The 15,813-nt window shown below is 36.9% G+C and overlaps 1 long non-coding RNA gene across 2 annotated transcripts in view; it reads left to right on the forward strand.

The window, feature by feature from the left end:
- LOC140143069 (uncharacterized) overlaps nucleotides 1–9,258 on the forward strand; it is a 30,356-nt gene extending 21,098 nt beyond the window's left edge. Inside the window, exon 5 of one of the 2 annotated variants that reach the window (XR_011857609.1) lies at nucleotides 7,062–9,257. This is a non-coding gene — a long non-coding RNA (uncharacterized lncRNA). Of the gene's footprint in view, nucleotides 1–7,061 lie in introns of both variants that reach the window. The other variant, XR_011857610.1, reaches the window with a different exon arrangement.
- The last annotated feature ends 6,555 nt before the right edge of the window (nucleotides 9,259–15,813 follow it).

Raw genomic sequence — 15,813 nt, forward strand, 5'->3', positions numbered from 1 at the left:
TATATTGACGATAGTTAGTCACCTATGCCTATATTGATCTGCTATCTAGGCCTACTGAAAATAGCTATAGCCTATTGATATTCATCTGCTATCTACTGGAGATAGTTATATTGATCTGCTATCTACTGGAGATCACTATATTGATCTGCTATCTACTGAAGATAGCTGTAGGCCTATATTAACCTGGTATCTAGGCCTACTGAAAATAGCTATATTAATCTGCTATCTACTGAAATAGCTATAGGCCTATTAATCTGCTATCTACTGGAGATAGCTAGGCCCTATATTGATCTGCTATCTACAGAAGATAGCTAGGCCTATGTCGATCTGCTAGGGGCCTATCTACTGACGATAGTTAGACCTATATTGATCTGCTATCTCTATTGAAGATAGCTAGGTCTATGCCTATATTGATCTGCTATCTACAGACGATAGCTATAGCCTATATTAAACTGCTTTCTACTGAAGATAGTGATATTAATCTGCTATTAGGCCTAATGGGGAAGGGTTAAATAACGAGGTAGGCCTAAAGCTGAAATAACGAGGTAAAGTGAAAGAAATCCCACTGGCTATTTTGGCCGTTTAAATTGCTCTGGTTGGCCTACAACAAGACCTACAAACACAATAAATGTGGCTGATTCCATTTATGTATTACAAATATGCCAAAAAATAACCCAATTTTATATTAAGCCTATAGGCTAGGCCTAAGATCATAGGGCCTACACTATGGCTGTGATCAAACTTGTGTGAACAAGGGTGTGTGAATAAGCGTGCTTGTTCAAATCGTGTTCGAATCAATGCAGGGAATTCAGAACCATAATTTAGACAAGTTTTAAAGTCTTGAGTAAAAAAAATGTGGTGAAACCTCATGCAAAAGTGAAAAAAGCAAAAGTCAGAAGTGTAACGGCACTCCAGCCGGCAGCTCAAGGGGGCAACTACCGGGTCGGTCCCCGCACTGAAGCCAATGTATCATGTGTATGCTCGCTCGACTGCTCTCGCGTTAAACTCGGGTGCTGTGGTCTGAAATGACCCTGCAGTCCATTTTGCTTCGTAACTTTACATTTAATTGTCCAGTCCTGCGTTTCAAGTTATGGTTGACATAAAAACCTGTATTAAAGCTTATTTTTAATTTCCAGGTTTCAAAATCAAAAATGGAGACCACAATAGACTAGTTTGGTGGGGAATTTCGCGCGAATTTTGGAGCGAAATTTTGTAATATTTTTTGGCGTGATTCGTGCCCGGATTTGTGTGAGGAAAACTGTCGATTTTATCTTTATTTGAGCCAATCAAGCCCAATCATTCGGCACATATATAATTTTGTTTTCACTTTTCATGAATGATGTTATTGGTTTTATCCGACTGTACTTCTGATGAAAATAAAAGGCTGTATTTTGTGCCAATTGTCATTCAATTTCGGCAATGTTTACGTCCGAAATGTCATTTCCTGGATGGTTGCGCACCACGCAGCCAGTGGCAATAGAAGTTCATGTATACAATTGTACACAATATGTACGAAGGGGTTATACAGTCTCCTACCCAGATGTACACCCCATCGCCGTACATCCTGTACGGACGTCTATTACAAAATTGACGCTATTTGCGTAACATTGCTGTGTTAAAGAGATTGTGACATGTACAATTATCCCGAGATAAACATGTTATCCCGGGATAATTGTACATGTTAAAGAGATTGAACATGTACAATTATCCCGAGATAAACATGTTATCCCGGGATAACATGATTATCTCATGATTATCTCGGGATAATTATCCGGGATAATATGATTATCCGGGATAACATGATTATCTCGGGATAATTATCCCGGATAACCTGATTATCCGGGATAACATGATTATCTCGGGATAATTATCCCGGATAATGATAACCTGATTATCCCGGGATAACCTGATTATCTCGGGATAACCTGATTATCCCGGGATAACCTGATTATCTCGGGATAATTATCCCGGGATAACCTGATTATCCCGGGATAACCTGATTATCTCGGGATAATTATCCCGAGATAATATGATTATCCCGGGATAACCTGATTATCTCGGGATAATTATCCCGGGATAACCTGATTATCTCGGGATAAGTATCCCGGGATAACCTGATTATCTCGGGATAATTATATCCCGGGATAACATGATTATCTCGGGATAATTATCCCGAGATAACCTGATTATCTCGGGATAATTTTCAAAAAAATATTTGTTACATGTCACCCATGAGGCTCCATAAGCCAACGCACAGAAGTGGGAATATCTTAGATCACATTATGTCTAGACCATCTGAAAAATTAGTGCGTTCCTGTGAGGTTGAAAGTGACTTTTGGTCCGATCATCTCATGGTTGTGTGTCAAATTGATATTGCTAAACCAGGCCTGTCTAAGAAAATGGTTAAATACCGCAATTTTAAGGCCATAATTCAAATTCAGTTCAAGTCTGATCTTTGTAGTACTCTTAGTACCTTACCATCTGATGCTTCTTGTGAACAGTATCTCAATGAGTTTGATGATATGTTATGCTCCATTATGAACAACCACGCCCCTGAAGAGACTAAGTACCATACTATTAGACCACGTTATCGATGGTACAATGCTGATATCAGAGAGCAAAGAAGGTTGGGACGTAGGTTAGAAAGAAAATGGAGAAAACATGGCTTACTGGAAGACAAACAGGCCTATCTGGAGCAAAGGATGCATGTCAACAAGCTCATTGAGAGAGCTAAAGTTGTCTTCTATCATGAAAAATTAGCTAATTCTGATGCTAAGGGTATTTCTCAAACTGTAAATACCCTGTTGAATAGATCTGGTAAACCTTTACCATCTTGTGACTCCACTCAAAACTTATGTTACAAATTTGCTGACTTTTTTGATACTAAGGTTGCCATAATACGTAGAGATCTTAATAAAGACAATTTTTTCAACTCTAGTGAGATACTTGATTCTGCTGATGAAACCTATATTTCCTCGTTCATAGACTTTGAAAGTGTCTCAGTGGATGAGATCCATAAACTGGTTTCCAAGTGTCCAACTAAATTATGCAAGCTTGATACCATACATACCTGGCTGCTTAAAGATCATCTGGACACTTTTGTACAATACCTCACTACTTTGAACAACATGTCTTTATCTCAAGGTGTTTTCCCAAAACCTTTGGGTCAGGCAATCATCTCTCATATCCTAAATAAACCATCCCTGGATTGTAATCAGTTGGCCAATTATAGGCCTGTGTCAAATATTAAGTTTATGTCTAAGTTGATTGAAAAGGTAGTTTGTAAACAAATTAATCAATACATGTCTGTGAACAATCTCAGTGAAATCAATCAGTCTGCATATACACCAAATAGGAGCACTGAGACAGCTCTCATCAAGATCAAAAATGAGATGTTGAATGCCGTAGACAACCGGGAGGTGGTGTTACTTGTGCTTCTTGATTTGTCCGTGGCATTCGACACCATTGATCATGATGTGCTGCTGTATCATCTCAAGAAAAACCTTGGATTCAGTGAAATCAATCAGTCTGCATATACACCAAATAGGAGCACTGAGACAGCGCTCATCAAGATCAAAAACGAGATGTTGAATGCCGTAGACAACCGGGAGGTGGTGTTACTTGTGCTTCTTGATTTGTCTGCGGCATTCGACACCATTGATCATGATGTGCTGATGTATCATCTCAAGAAAAACCTTGGTACATGTATCTCTGGAAATGTCCTGAAATGGGTCCATTCATATATTAACAACAGGGTCACGCAGGTCCACATTGATGGGTTTTTCTCTGAAGTTCGTCCACTGAGTTATGGGATACCACAGGGCTCAGTTGTAGGCCTGCTTACATGTATGTATGTCATCTATACGCTTCCTATCGGAGGAATTATTCGCAAATACGGACTAACTTATCACCTATACGCTGATGACACTCGGATTCTGACATCTTTCAACCCTAAACAACCAGGTGCCCTCCACGAAGCTCTTCACAAACAGGAATCATGCATTAGTGAACTGAATAACTGGATGCGCTTAAATAAACTCAAGCTAAACAGTAATAGAACTGATTTTGTTGTCACCGGCACAATGCAAACACTCAGTACTCTTAGCCCAATTGAACTTAAAGTTGGTGATAGTATCATAAAACCATCTGATACTGTCCAAAACTTAGGCATCATATTGGACTCTCGTCTCTCAATGACTCCGCATATTAACAGCATGATATCATCCATCAGTTCTCATCTTCGCAACATACGCCGCATTAAACGCTTTCTTGACCATGACACACTCCATGCCGTTGTCAGAGCTCTTGTTCTATCGCGTTTTGATTATGGTAATGCCCTCTTATATCGAGCCAAATCTAAAGATCTTGATCGGCTGCAGTCACTCCAACACAAGGCTGTCAAGTTGATTTTCTCTGCCGCAAGACTCGATAGTCCATCTCCACTTATGCATAAACTGCATTGGTTGCCCTTAAGGGGGGTAACCCTATTGGTTTTGGATATGGATTGTCTTTAAAATTACATAATAATATCAAATATCGCCTCCTTTATGCTGCTTTGTGAAAAAACGAGAGCATTTTCAGGGTAAATGTGAATAAATAGCCAAATTTGCAATCCAATACCTTGGTATACGTGAATTGCATTCTGGGCAGGCAATGACGAATGCTGACATGCTGGACAATGCCCGGCCCGTATTGAACGGAAAATGTTGTTTTTTTCGTACCGTTTCAGAAAAAAAGGAAACAAAATATATTTCCCTTTGCAATATGAATGAATATAAAAAAAGTTTGGGTAAAATGGAGAGGAAAAAAAACCTTCCGAGACCGGTTTTGAACCGGTACCTCTCGGTAAAAAAACAAACGCGCTAGTCAGTTGAGCTATTTAGCACACCACGCTTACTGTAGCCGTTTTCATAACTATATACGGCGCACCGTCTCCTCAGCAGTTAGTGTGGTTCGCTTTTTTCACAGAATGTGTATGACGCGAAACCAAAGTAGCTGTTGCGGTGACTGATATTTCGTTCATAATTCCCTCCCAGAAATCCAAAGTATTTACCATTGTTTACAAACTGGTATACCTGTAAAACCGCTGTGATTCATGATTTCTCGAAATACATCGACTTGGAGCGCCAAATTTCAGGATAGTAATGAGAATAATAGTATCTATTATGTGATGCCAAAACAGCATCAACAATGAAAAAAATCGGGGGGCTGGTGCTGTCGATCGGGTTACGTACCTTTAAGAGAACGCATCAAAAAGAGGCAAACTTTAAAGTTTGCCTCTATATAATCAAATGCCTGGAAGGATCCGCACCTCAATACCTCATTGATTTAGTCTCGCTAAAACAACCTCATTCTGGACTAGTCACAAGATCATCAATGGACAAAACTCAAATCACTTCTCATGTGGGCAGAATTCAAATTGGGGACGGGCTAGAGCATTGCAAGGTGCTGCACCGCCACTGTGGAACTGCCTCCCACGTAATATCAGGGGTGCACGCTCAATTACAAGCTTCAAGAAACTTTTAAAATCTCACTTTTATGCTTATTAATTTTATGCTTTGTTTCCTATTCTGTATGTTCTTGTCATTCACTGTTAAGCGCCTTGATCTTTATGTAAAAGGCGCTATATAAATCTTGTAGTACGAGGGGTATCAAAAGTTTTAGAAATCGCCCAGAAGTGAAAGAGCTATATCAATGAAATTTTGTCAGTGCAATCACTGGTCAGTATGTACATTATGTTCCAAAAATTGGCTCATAAGTATGTTTACTTTTTTTACAGGTAGCATTAGATGCCAATAACCTGCTGCCCAGTTACTGCGCATAAACTGCAAGATTGAGAAAATTGAGGCAAGCAGCATTGTTAAGATCCTGCTTTTGAAGGGTTGCAGTGCCTAGAAAATTGATGATGAAATGAAAGTTGTCTTCGGTGGTGATTGTGATATGTCACTGTCGCTTTTTGGAAAAGGAATTTTAATTTTATCACAGATTTGCTGGGCACTGTAACCCTTAAAATGGAACTTAATCATGCTGCATGCCTCAATTTTCTCCATTTTGCTGGTTATGCGGTTATATAGGCAGGTAGTGACATCTAGCTCCTGTAAAAAAGTAAACATACTTATGAGACCATTTTTGCACCATAGTGTACATAAGGACCAGTGATTGCACAAATTTGTATGTATGTATGTATGTATTCTTCATTGTTGCGTAATTATTGCATTGCTATGCTCCGCTTGTATTATATATATTATATTGTACTGTGGTTTTATATGCAATAAAAGATATGAATATGTATGTATAATATAAGCCAAGCAAACAATAGCAAAGTATCATCAGGTATAGCAAGAAATGACCAGTCAGGCATTACAAGATAATACAAGGCATAATGAAGAATAGTTGGGCGTGGCATAGCATGGCATACCAAGAAATGGTCAAAATATCAAGGCATGAGGCGGCTTAGCAAATTGCACTGGTCAATTTTCGCACTAGGGTAATACACACGGGTTAGTCATGCAGTATTACACTACATTTTCTCATAAACATAGCATAGTTGCCATGTACTAATGAATGCTTGCTTCAACCCCATATGATTGACCCAACATGATGGAGATTAACTATAATAACTCTTGTTAATTAACTGTAACAACCTTTTTTGTGTATATTTGTGACACAATCAAGCGAAATGAGTCGCATGTCGACCCCAGTCGAAAATGAGTTTTACTTTTACATATATGTTTTTAAAGAGGACATTTAGAGCTTTCTGACCATGTTGATACGTCTTTTCTTTGCAAAGTTACATCAATTTATCAATCGCTGAAAACAATATAAAACAAAAGAATTTTAACACTTTCTTTGCCAATATCTCAAAATCAATATTGGCGACATCCGACTCATTCCCCTTGATCGTGTCACATTTTATGTAGCACCATGTATCTTGGTGAATGGTACCATAAATGCCTGTTAATGTAATATAAGCTGTTAAATTATAATATTTGGAAATATTAAAATGTTAGATGCTGTTATAAATTGTTCATGGTTCATTGTTTTATTTTTCTAATGTGCAGGGCCAAATTGGGAAATAAGGATGCATGAGTAACATTGCAGCGGAAAATGATAGCTGATATGATGTGCGACAAACAGATACCTGATAGTAGTCAAGGAACTGAACCATATGTTGGAATTGCACTGGACAACACCATGGTTGATATCCGATGGATGGTGGGGACTTTCATGAGGCCATAGAAAGAGTGAACTCTAGTTGGCTACTGGTAAAAACATGAATCCAAGGGTAGCGATTGTTTAGCCCATCATATTCTTTGGCTTCAAGCTGACTGGAAAAGGATTATTTCATAAAATAACAGTAACTGAAATAAATGATAATTGAGCCTGGTTGTAACAATAGCTTTAAACTTCATAATTGTGACACAATCTGAACCACCCTAAAAGAGGCATTTTTGAAAATGCGTTATTTATATCAGATAATTGTATACAAATTGCACAAGGTTTGAAAGGAGTGGTGGAAACTGTTTGTCCCTTGGTACTGGCTTCAGGCATACCACCTCAAACCCAGAGGGTGAGGGTTGGTAGGCTAATAGCCAGTACCGATAGAAAAATAGTGACCCTATTTCCCTGAAAACCAAGGGAGACCAGTGCCATTGCATTGATTGGTCACCCCAGGTTTAATAAGAAATAAATAAGTAAATACCATGTATATAGTATTTGTTTTATTACACCTCATACATGCAGGGTGTCCCAGAATTATCTATACCGGGAAAGATGGAATTTTTTAGGTATGAAGGGCATGTTGAAGGGTCATATTGTTTTGCATTTTAAGTTCTACATATTAGCTTTTTCAGATTTTTTAGATTTTAAAAATTGGACGTTTCTAGTAGAAGTTATAGAAGATTGCGTAAAAATGGTGAATTCTAAGTTTTGACAACGCAACCTATTTTGAAAATCTGTAACATTACTAACCGTTCAGCACAAAGTTATTTGGAAGGCATTTTAGTTGTGCCCTGTTCATATTTCCACTAAATAGCCGATATCTATCTATTATTTATGACGTTACTGAAGCAATCATTATATGGAATTAACGATTTGTGGCCTAATCCCATTCTCTCTTTGGCGGTAGTTTTAAATATAGTTATTGTGGTGTGAGGTCCATGTCATTTGAAATGCTTGCAGAGATCGAACTGGTTGTGGTACAGAAAAGACGGCTCTTCAATTTACTGTACAACAGCGTGGATTTCTTTCAAAAACTTACTGTGAAGCTTCAGGTGCTCGGAAGACTGTAAGAACTAGAGCGAACATTTGGGCGAACATTGCAGCTTTCCGGCAAGCTTTAAGGTGCAACCCCAACAGTAGTTGTCGTCGAAATGCTGTGCCAAACATCCCACGTTCTTCATTTAATCGTATTGTGCCATTTTTCAGAGGTATGCGAGTCGCTTTTTCATCGATTTTACATTATTGCATGCCACGCCAAAACAAATAAAGGTAGCGTGCTGAAATTAACAGAATAAGTAGGAGACATGTCCAACATTATAATGCAAGAATAGATACACTGCCTGTCTTCTATTTTTAGTTATTTTTGCAAACACGGTACAAATCATTCTGGGACACCCTGTATTTATGAGAGAATGACACCAGTTCATAACATTTAATTAGATAATAGGCACATACAGACCCCCTCGGCTAGGCCAAATTACGGTCTTACCTGTTTTTAACTTAAAGATAAGCTTTGGATTTGAGAGCTCCTCTAGACTCTACAGAGGCGATTCCCTCTCCTTGCAATACTGCCCTCCCATGGCAAAAGGGCCTAACTAACAAATTGACTTGTACATGGTAACCCATCCTAATTTGGGTATTTATTAGAGTTATGGGTTAGAATATAAGTATTTTAAGTTTTGAATGGGTAGATAAAGTGTCTATTAACCTTCCTGAGGTGATAACCCCATTTCTCAAAAAATGTTAGTTGGGCACTTTTCCCATGGGAGGGCAGAATAGGCCTACTTCTTGAACAGCTGTACGAATCATAACTTAGTGTTTCGAAATCAAGCATTCTAGTTCAAGTGCAAAATCTGCTTCGGACTGCAAAGCACTTATTTTTCATGTTTCGTGGTTGCTGCCATTTTTGTTGTTGTTATAACTAATTAGAGAATAAACGATAGGAATTTTTATTTTGCCTATCCTCTACCGTGTGATAGACGACAGGCAGGTCCAATACGATAAAAATATTGGATCTGCCTGTCGTCTATCATAGGTAGAGGATAGGCAAAATAAAAATTCTTATCGCTTATTCTCATTCTTAGTCAGTTAAATATTATTTTAATAACTGTAAACAATTTTTAAAGCAAAAACTAAGTTACCGTCATAAAAACTCCCCTCATTTAAAAATGAACGAAACTTGTTTACAACTTCACGTATTCTGTTGCGCGTTCGCGTATTCCGCACTAGTCTACGCATCTAGCGCGATACATACTCACACCTCTACAGGCGTGTAACGCATTATCAAGACGCATGATGACGTGGGGTCGTCACGGCCTGATAGACGGCACCAAATCATGCGATTGTCCAATCAGAAATGTGTCTACGAACTAGACCACTCCCACTGACTAAGAATAAGTTTTTAATTCCTGTTTTATCAAACTGAGAAACATGATAAAAAATACCAAGTCCGACGCTCACGAAAGGGAGTCTCTAAACTAAAGATGATGATAGCGTGAATAGGTGGGTCCAGTTAGATAGGTCTTACTGGGGATAGGTCAATCGACTTGGGAAGCTTCAGCCAGTGGGGGGGGGGCAGTGTGACAAAAAATGAAAGAGAAAATCAGGAGGAAAAAGGAAAAGAAAACGGGCAAGGAGCCCATTTTCTACCAAAGATCAGCCCAATCATGGGCCAAAATATTGTAAAATATAACATTTTTGCACGCTATGCACGCATGTTGCAAAGATAAGCCATTTCTGTCCTGATAATGGGCAAAAATAGTGTAAAATACCAATTTCTTTTTGCACTACGCACGAGCATCATCACAATAAAGCCTTCTTTGGGAAGCTTGAAGACATACAGTCTCTATGTATTGTATGATGCAAATGTAATTCTTTTCGCTCTGTGCCTCCGAAATTATATTTTTCCCCTGACCAAAAAAGCTGGCTACGCCCTGGGTTGCGTCAAGTAGCGATTGGCCAATGAATTGGTGTCATTCTCCTATAAATATGTATATGAGGTTTAATAATTTATCATACCGTATGCTCATTCAAAGTTTACAAGAAGACGTGTCTTGTTAACTTCATGAATTTTCAGTTTATCTGATTTTTACGTATTTTCCCAATTATATTGTTAATCTACATTGTTGCATATCAGATAAACAAATCCTGGAAAGAAATCTGTGGTATTTCAGAAACAAACTTTGATGGCAAGGAGCGATCCCCTAATCGTAGATTCAATATACACGTAGCCTGAATCCTTCAAGGCCTTGTATTGTGGTGCCCTTTTTAAACAAAAATCATGTTGCTTACTGTGCATGGTTGTTCTATGACTGAAGGATTGATCATAGATTCCCGAGTTGTGGTACTTTTTAGCCCAATTTTGTCCTCAATTTGGGGGGGTTTATGAAAAAACAGTGGAAAGGGTCTGTTAAAAATCGAGGAATTTCGCATGGTTACCCACCTTTGTGTGGAGAGGGCCAGGTATCCGTCATAGTAAATGTGACTTTGTGAGGCCGATTAAAAACAATCAACTACTTATAGTTTTGCAACTGTTACAGAAATCATTTGTATATATTTTACATGTATGCATAAATGTGCCATATTCAAATAAAGGGAAGTACACCACAGATTCCATCATCCATGACAACATATATTGAGAGTTATTGACAAAGATTGTTATGTGATCTTTAATTGGGTGGTTTTTAAACAATAGAAACCCAGCAATTTTGACCTACTTCCAGTATTACTTCAAACATTTATGTACATATTATTTAAGTGTGGGTTTTGGAGAATAAGTATTGAAAAATCAACACAACAATTAGTTAATTATGTTGAAGAAAACCCAATTTGCCCTCATGTAAGTCTTGATTACACAAGAAAATATATAGTATGTTTAAGGGACCTTTAGACTTGCTTTGAGGTGCACGTGCTTGGTTCAGAATGGTATTTGGAATATCAAATGAAAGTTCATACTAGCATCTATTGAAGTTAGCCTTGTTGCATGCGTCACACCTACAATCAACAAAATTAATAGTTGACACACCTTGACAATATGTTGGAACTCTTCATTGCCGCTCTTATAGTTCATTGAAATTAGTATAACTATGTTTGATGAGAAGTACATACCTTCTCCTTTCCCCTTCCCCCTCAATCAATGTTGGGGAGACTGGAGAGCCCAAATGGAAAAAGTGCTTTCATCAACATTGAACTGGGGGAGAGGGTGGTGATTTATATTTAGTTTGCCAGAGTGTGCCAACATTAATTTCCTTGATTGTAGCGCATTTATTTACACTCTTATTTGTAAGAAGCATATTCGAAAGGCTAGCATCGAACAATGTCAGTAGATGCAAATATGAATACAACATCATTCAGGTGTATACTCCCTTTTAATTGTTAGGTCTGAGAAGTATAGAGTTTGTGAATGATGTTCTATATATATAAGGCCGTATAAAATTAATATTTTGGTTCTCGCCCAGAGGATTTTCATGAATTGATGAGGGAGGGAGGTGTTTTTTTTTTTTTTCAGTGTAAAATCAGCATTGTCTGTAGTTTTCGGTCTTTTCCAACAGTGCTCGAGGAAACGATGAGGCACTTTTTTTTTTTTTTTCAAATGTGAGATTCTGAGACGTGTATAAACCCCCTAGAGTACCACAAAAAGACTTGGAAGTGGTCCTTGTTCTCTAATAAACTTATTTATATGTATGAAAAATTCATAAATCATTCCAAAGTCTAAAATAATTGAAAAATCTTTAAAAAAAAAAAAAATCTGACAAATCCCAGAAATTGAGGAGGGAGGGGACGAGAACCAAAACATTAATTTTATACGGCCTAATGTCAGTGGAAAATAATGCAACTGTATCCGCAGTAGGCATATGTGATGTGATTAAGCAAAATCAGTCGGAATCTCGGAAATATTGATTTTGAGATATAGCCAAACAAAGGAAATATTTTTTGTTTCCTGTTGTTTTGGAAACTCTTTAATTGATCATATCCTTAGAACTGGTTCTTCTATTTTAATGTGGTTTTCTGCAAAATGCAGCTTTGTAAATGGCTTTTAATATTCTATAAGAAACTGAAAATTTAATATTTCTGAGTTCCGACTAATTTTGCTTGATCGCATCACATATGGTACGTATAATGCCATTAAAAATACTTGGACAAGAATCTAGAATCAACACAAGATAAAAAGACAGATTTGCACTACAGATTTTTGGTTCAGGCCACACACAGAATATTCTGTTACTCCCTGATGTATAAAGCATCACAAATGCAGGCATGTACGCATTGAACACAAAGAATTTGAAAAATTCCAAAAGTAATATAACACTTATTCATAACCTCATTAATATATGCAGCAAGTGCGATCCAATCACAGATAATAACTTTTAAATACGCGGACACAAATGCAGGTCATTGAAAAGTATAACTGAAAGTGGTGAAACTTTTGGTATCAGACAAAAAATGTTGTGTTGTTCAAGGTTGCATGATAAATTCATATGTCATTAAGGTAACCTGGTAAAATTGCCACCTAAAAATATTGTCTCACATGACATTCAACCAAACTTGATCATAACTGCACAATTACAGCTTGTACAAAATGGTACATTTTCTTTTTCATATCGCTGAATTTTTTTCATTATTTTTGTGAGAGAACTGATAGGTACTCATTTGATATAAAAGTGTTAGTTAAAATGATGAATTTAACAAAATATTAGGATATAAACATCTTGGACACTTGACAGCTGTATAGTCACTGTGTGAAAAGGCAAACAGACCACTGTACAATAGCAGCAACATTTTGATAATTTGAATTTGGATTTTCTTAAATGTAATAGTTAATGAAAAGTGCAATTTGGTATTCTTATTGGAAACAAACTGCTGGATCATGTGCAATGTTACTTGTAAATGAATATTGGAATATTTGTAAGTGGAAAAAATACCCTTCCACCTGCAATAAACAAAAACTAGACTGCGCGAAAAGAGTATCCTTACACTTGGGAGAAAATCCTAATTTTAAAACTAAACCATATTTGGGTAAATTTATTTGTTTAATAGATACACTTTATCCGGCACATTATGACACCCCATTGAATCCAATGTGACCTCAAGAAGCATAGTTACAAGCATTTGATTAGACGAAGGTCCAGTTTTAAAGTGACAAACTGGCCTATTCAAAACTCAATGGACTAGACATCTGGTTTGAGAGTGGTGAATGGCTAATCTACGCATGCCTTTAATTTATAACAAAATGAACAAAACAAAACTGGAACAAAAGAACTGACAAATAAAATGAAAGTTATGAAAAGTAAAATAAAGCTTCATTGAAGAAACTGTATTGTCTCTTTGTTGCGCTTTGTTGGAATTTTTTGTGCATTGTATAGGCCAGTTTGTCACTTTTAAAACTGGACCATCGCTCTATTCAATTGTCTGTAACTTAATTCCTTGGGGTCACATTGGATTCTATGTGGTGTCATAACTTGCAGGATTTATAATAGTATCTAATAGTGCATCTATAAAAAAAACAAAATTTACCCCAATATGGTTCAGTTTTGAAATTATGAACATTTTTTCCAAGTGTAAGTGTAAGGATACTTTTTTGGCGCAGTCTAGTTTGATGAGCGGCTTCAATCCAATCGGCAAATTAAAGCTACATCATTCTTTTCTGATTAGATTTCATACACTATAGAACTATAAAAAGCCACTAGAAAAATATGCAGCGTGTATAAATATTGTTTAATTGCACCTGCATGCAGTTTGGTGTTTGGTGTTAGGATTGATTCATTGATATGGGTCAGTTTCCAATATGAGCAGTGCTGTGCCACTGTTCGGCATATCAGCCACTTAGTCCACATGCATTATTGAGTCCCATTTCTCTCTCAAAATGTTTTCTGCATATATTGTAGTTGCTTGTGATGAACCATTAATTTTTTGTGGCAATGAACTGAAATGATAGACTAATGACAGTACAATGAAAAAAAGAAAAATTGCAATCACTCATCACTGGCTAAGTTTTACAGTAAACTCTCTCTGCAGCGGTGGAAGCGCCTAAATTACATCATTGGATATTTTGTTCATACACAAATACAATAATTATTTTTAAATTCAATCATCTAATTCTAATATTGCCTCATCCTTTATTTACAGACCACAGAACAATTAAGGTACCAGTTATTTGCCCCCCTGTATGTCTTAAATAAAGACATGTCATGATTAGAACCAGCAGCCAATAGCTGCATATTTCATTGAAATTGTTCAAAAAAATTGCTTCCATTGATTAGAACATGAAAGAGCAACTTTTGATTTAGTTCCTTCTCATGTTTTAGATCACAGTTTTTTTAGTTCTCAGCCAATTTCAACAAATGAGTTCTTGAATCAGAGCTAAAAGGTACTGCTTGTTTTAAATTTTGACGTACTTTTCTTTGTTTAGGATTTACAGGGGGGAGCATAACTGATACATTGATTCTTTTGCGGTGTGTATTGTATAGTCTTGTTGTATAGTGCATTATTTTTGTGTCAAAATTGAACAAGATTTTTTTGTGTATTTTTGGTAATTGCAAATATTTCCATAAACTGGGTCTGTGGGCCATGATTTGTCAATAAATAAATGATTTAATCAATCACCATCAATTGAGTGAATGTTCTTAGTCATCCAGTAGTTTCAAACATAGTTTTGGAATTAAATCTAATACTGGTTCCAGACGCAACATCGCAATAGTTGCAAAAAGTAAGTTCCAGTATTAGATTTAATTCCAAAATCACCATCAATTGTTTCTTCAGTTTTGCTGTTTTAAAAAGCATTTATAGTGTGTTTTATTCAGTACATATGCATATCAATTGTGTCCAAAATATTTTGATCATTCAAAGACTAAAAATAAGTTCCTTTAAGTGAGATGGAACAGGTTCATGGAGTAGAGCTGTTCTGGCCTATTTTTGAAAGACCATGTTGTAACTGCCTCCTTATTCCAAATGGTTTGATTGGTGTAACCCGACCGACCCCAAAAGTAGGCCGGACCCTAGACATGGCTTTAAATGAGACAACATTTTTGTAGCCTTTTGCGGAGTAACACATGAAAGATAAAAAAAAGGAAAGATGGTAAGGTTTAGCTGTACACGAGGAGTGTGAGAGTTGATCAGTCAATTTGATATGGTGCTACGGTGGGGTGTGAAGCGTCATTGGAGTGGGGATCTTTAAGCCGAGGTGTTCTTGAATTTGTACGGGGGAACATTTGCAAATTGTGAACTTATCAGTTTACCTACTTTGTGCAATTTCACGAATGCTTATTGAATTATGCGATGTCTTTACCCTATATTTGGCAACTCAATTTTAGTATTATATTGTATTTTTAATGTATTTTATCGTGTTTTTTAATTGTGTTTATAATTATGTACTGTGTAATTTTAGTTCTTTTATTTTGGTGTGTGTATAAGTGACCCCATCCAGTGGGCCTGCATGCTTGTGCTGGGTTGCCCTTTTGCACCACGCCGCATTTTGACATTTTGTGCAATAAAGGTATTAAACTAAACTAAACTAAACACTGAATAATGGCAACTACTGTTTTAATTTTGTGCGTCTTCTTTTTCTTATTTTTTGCAATACCTAGTTGCATTTTT

The sequence above is a fragment of the Amphiura filiformis genome, chromosome 20 (genome assembly GCF_039555335.1).
Source record: "Amphiura filiformis chromosome 20, Afil_fr2py, whole genome shotgun sequence".
NCBI classification, from domain to species: domain Eukaryota; kingdom Metazoa; phylum Echinodermata; class Ophiuroidea; order Amphilepidida; family Amphiuridae; genus Amphiura; species Amphiura filiformis.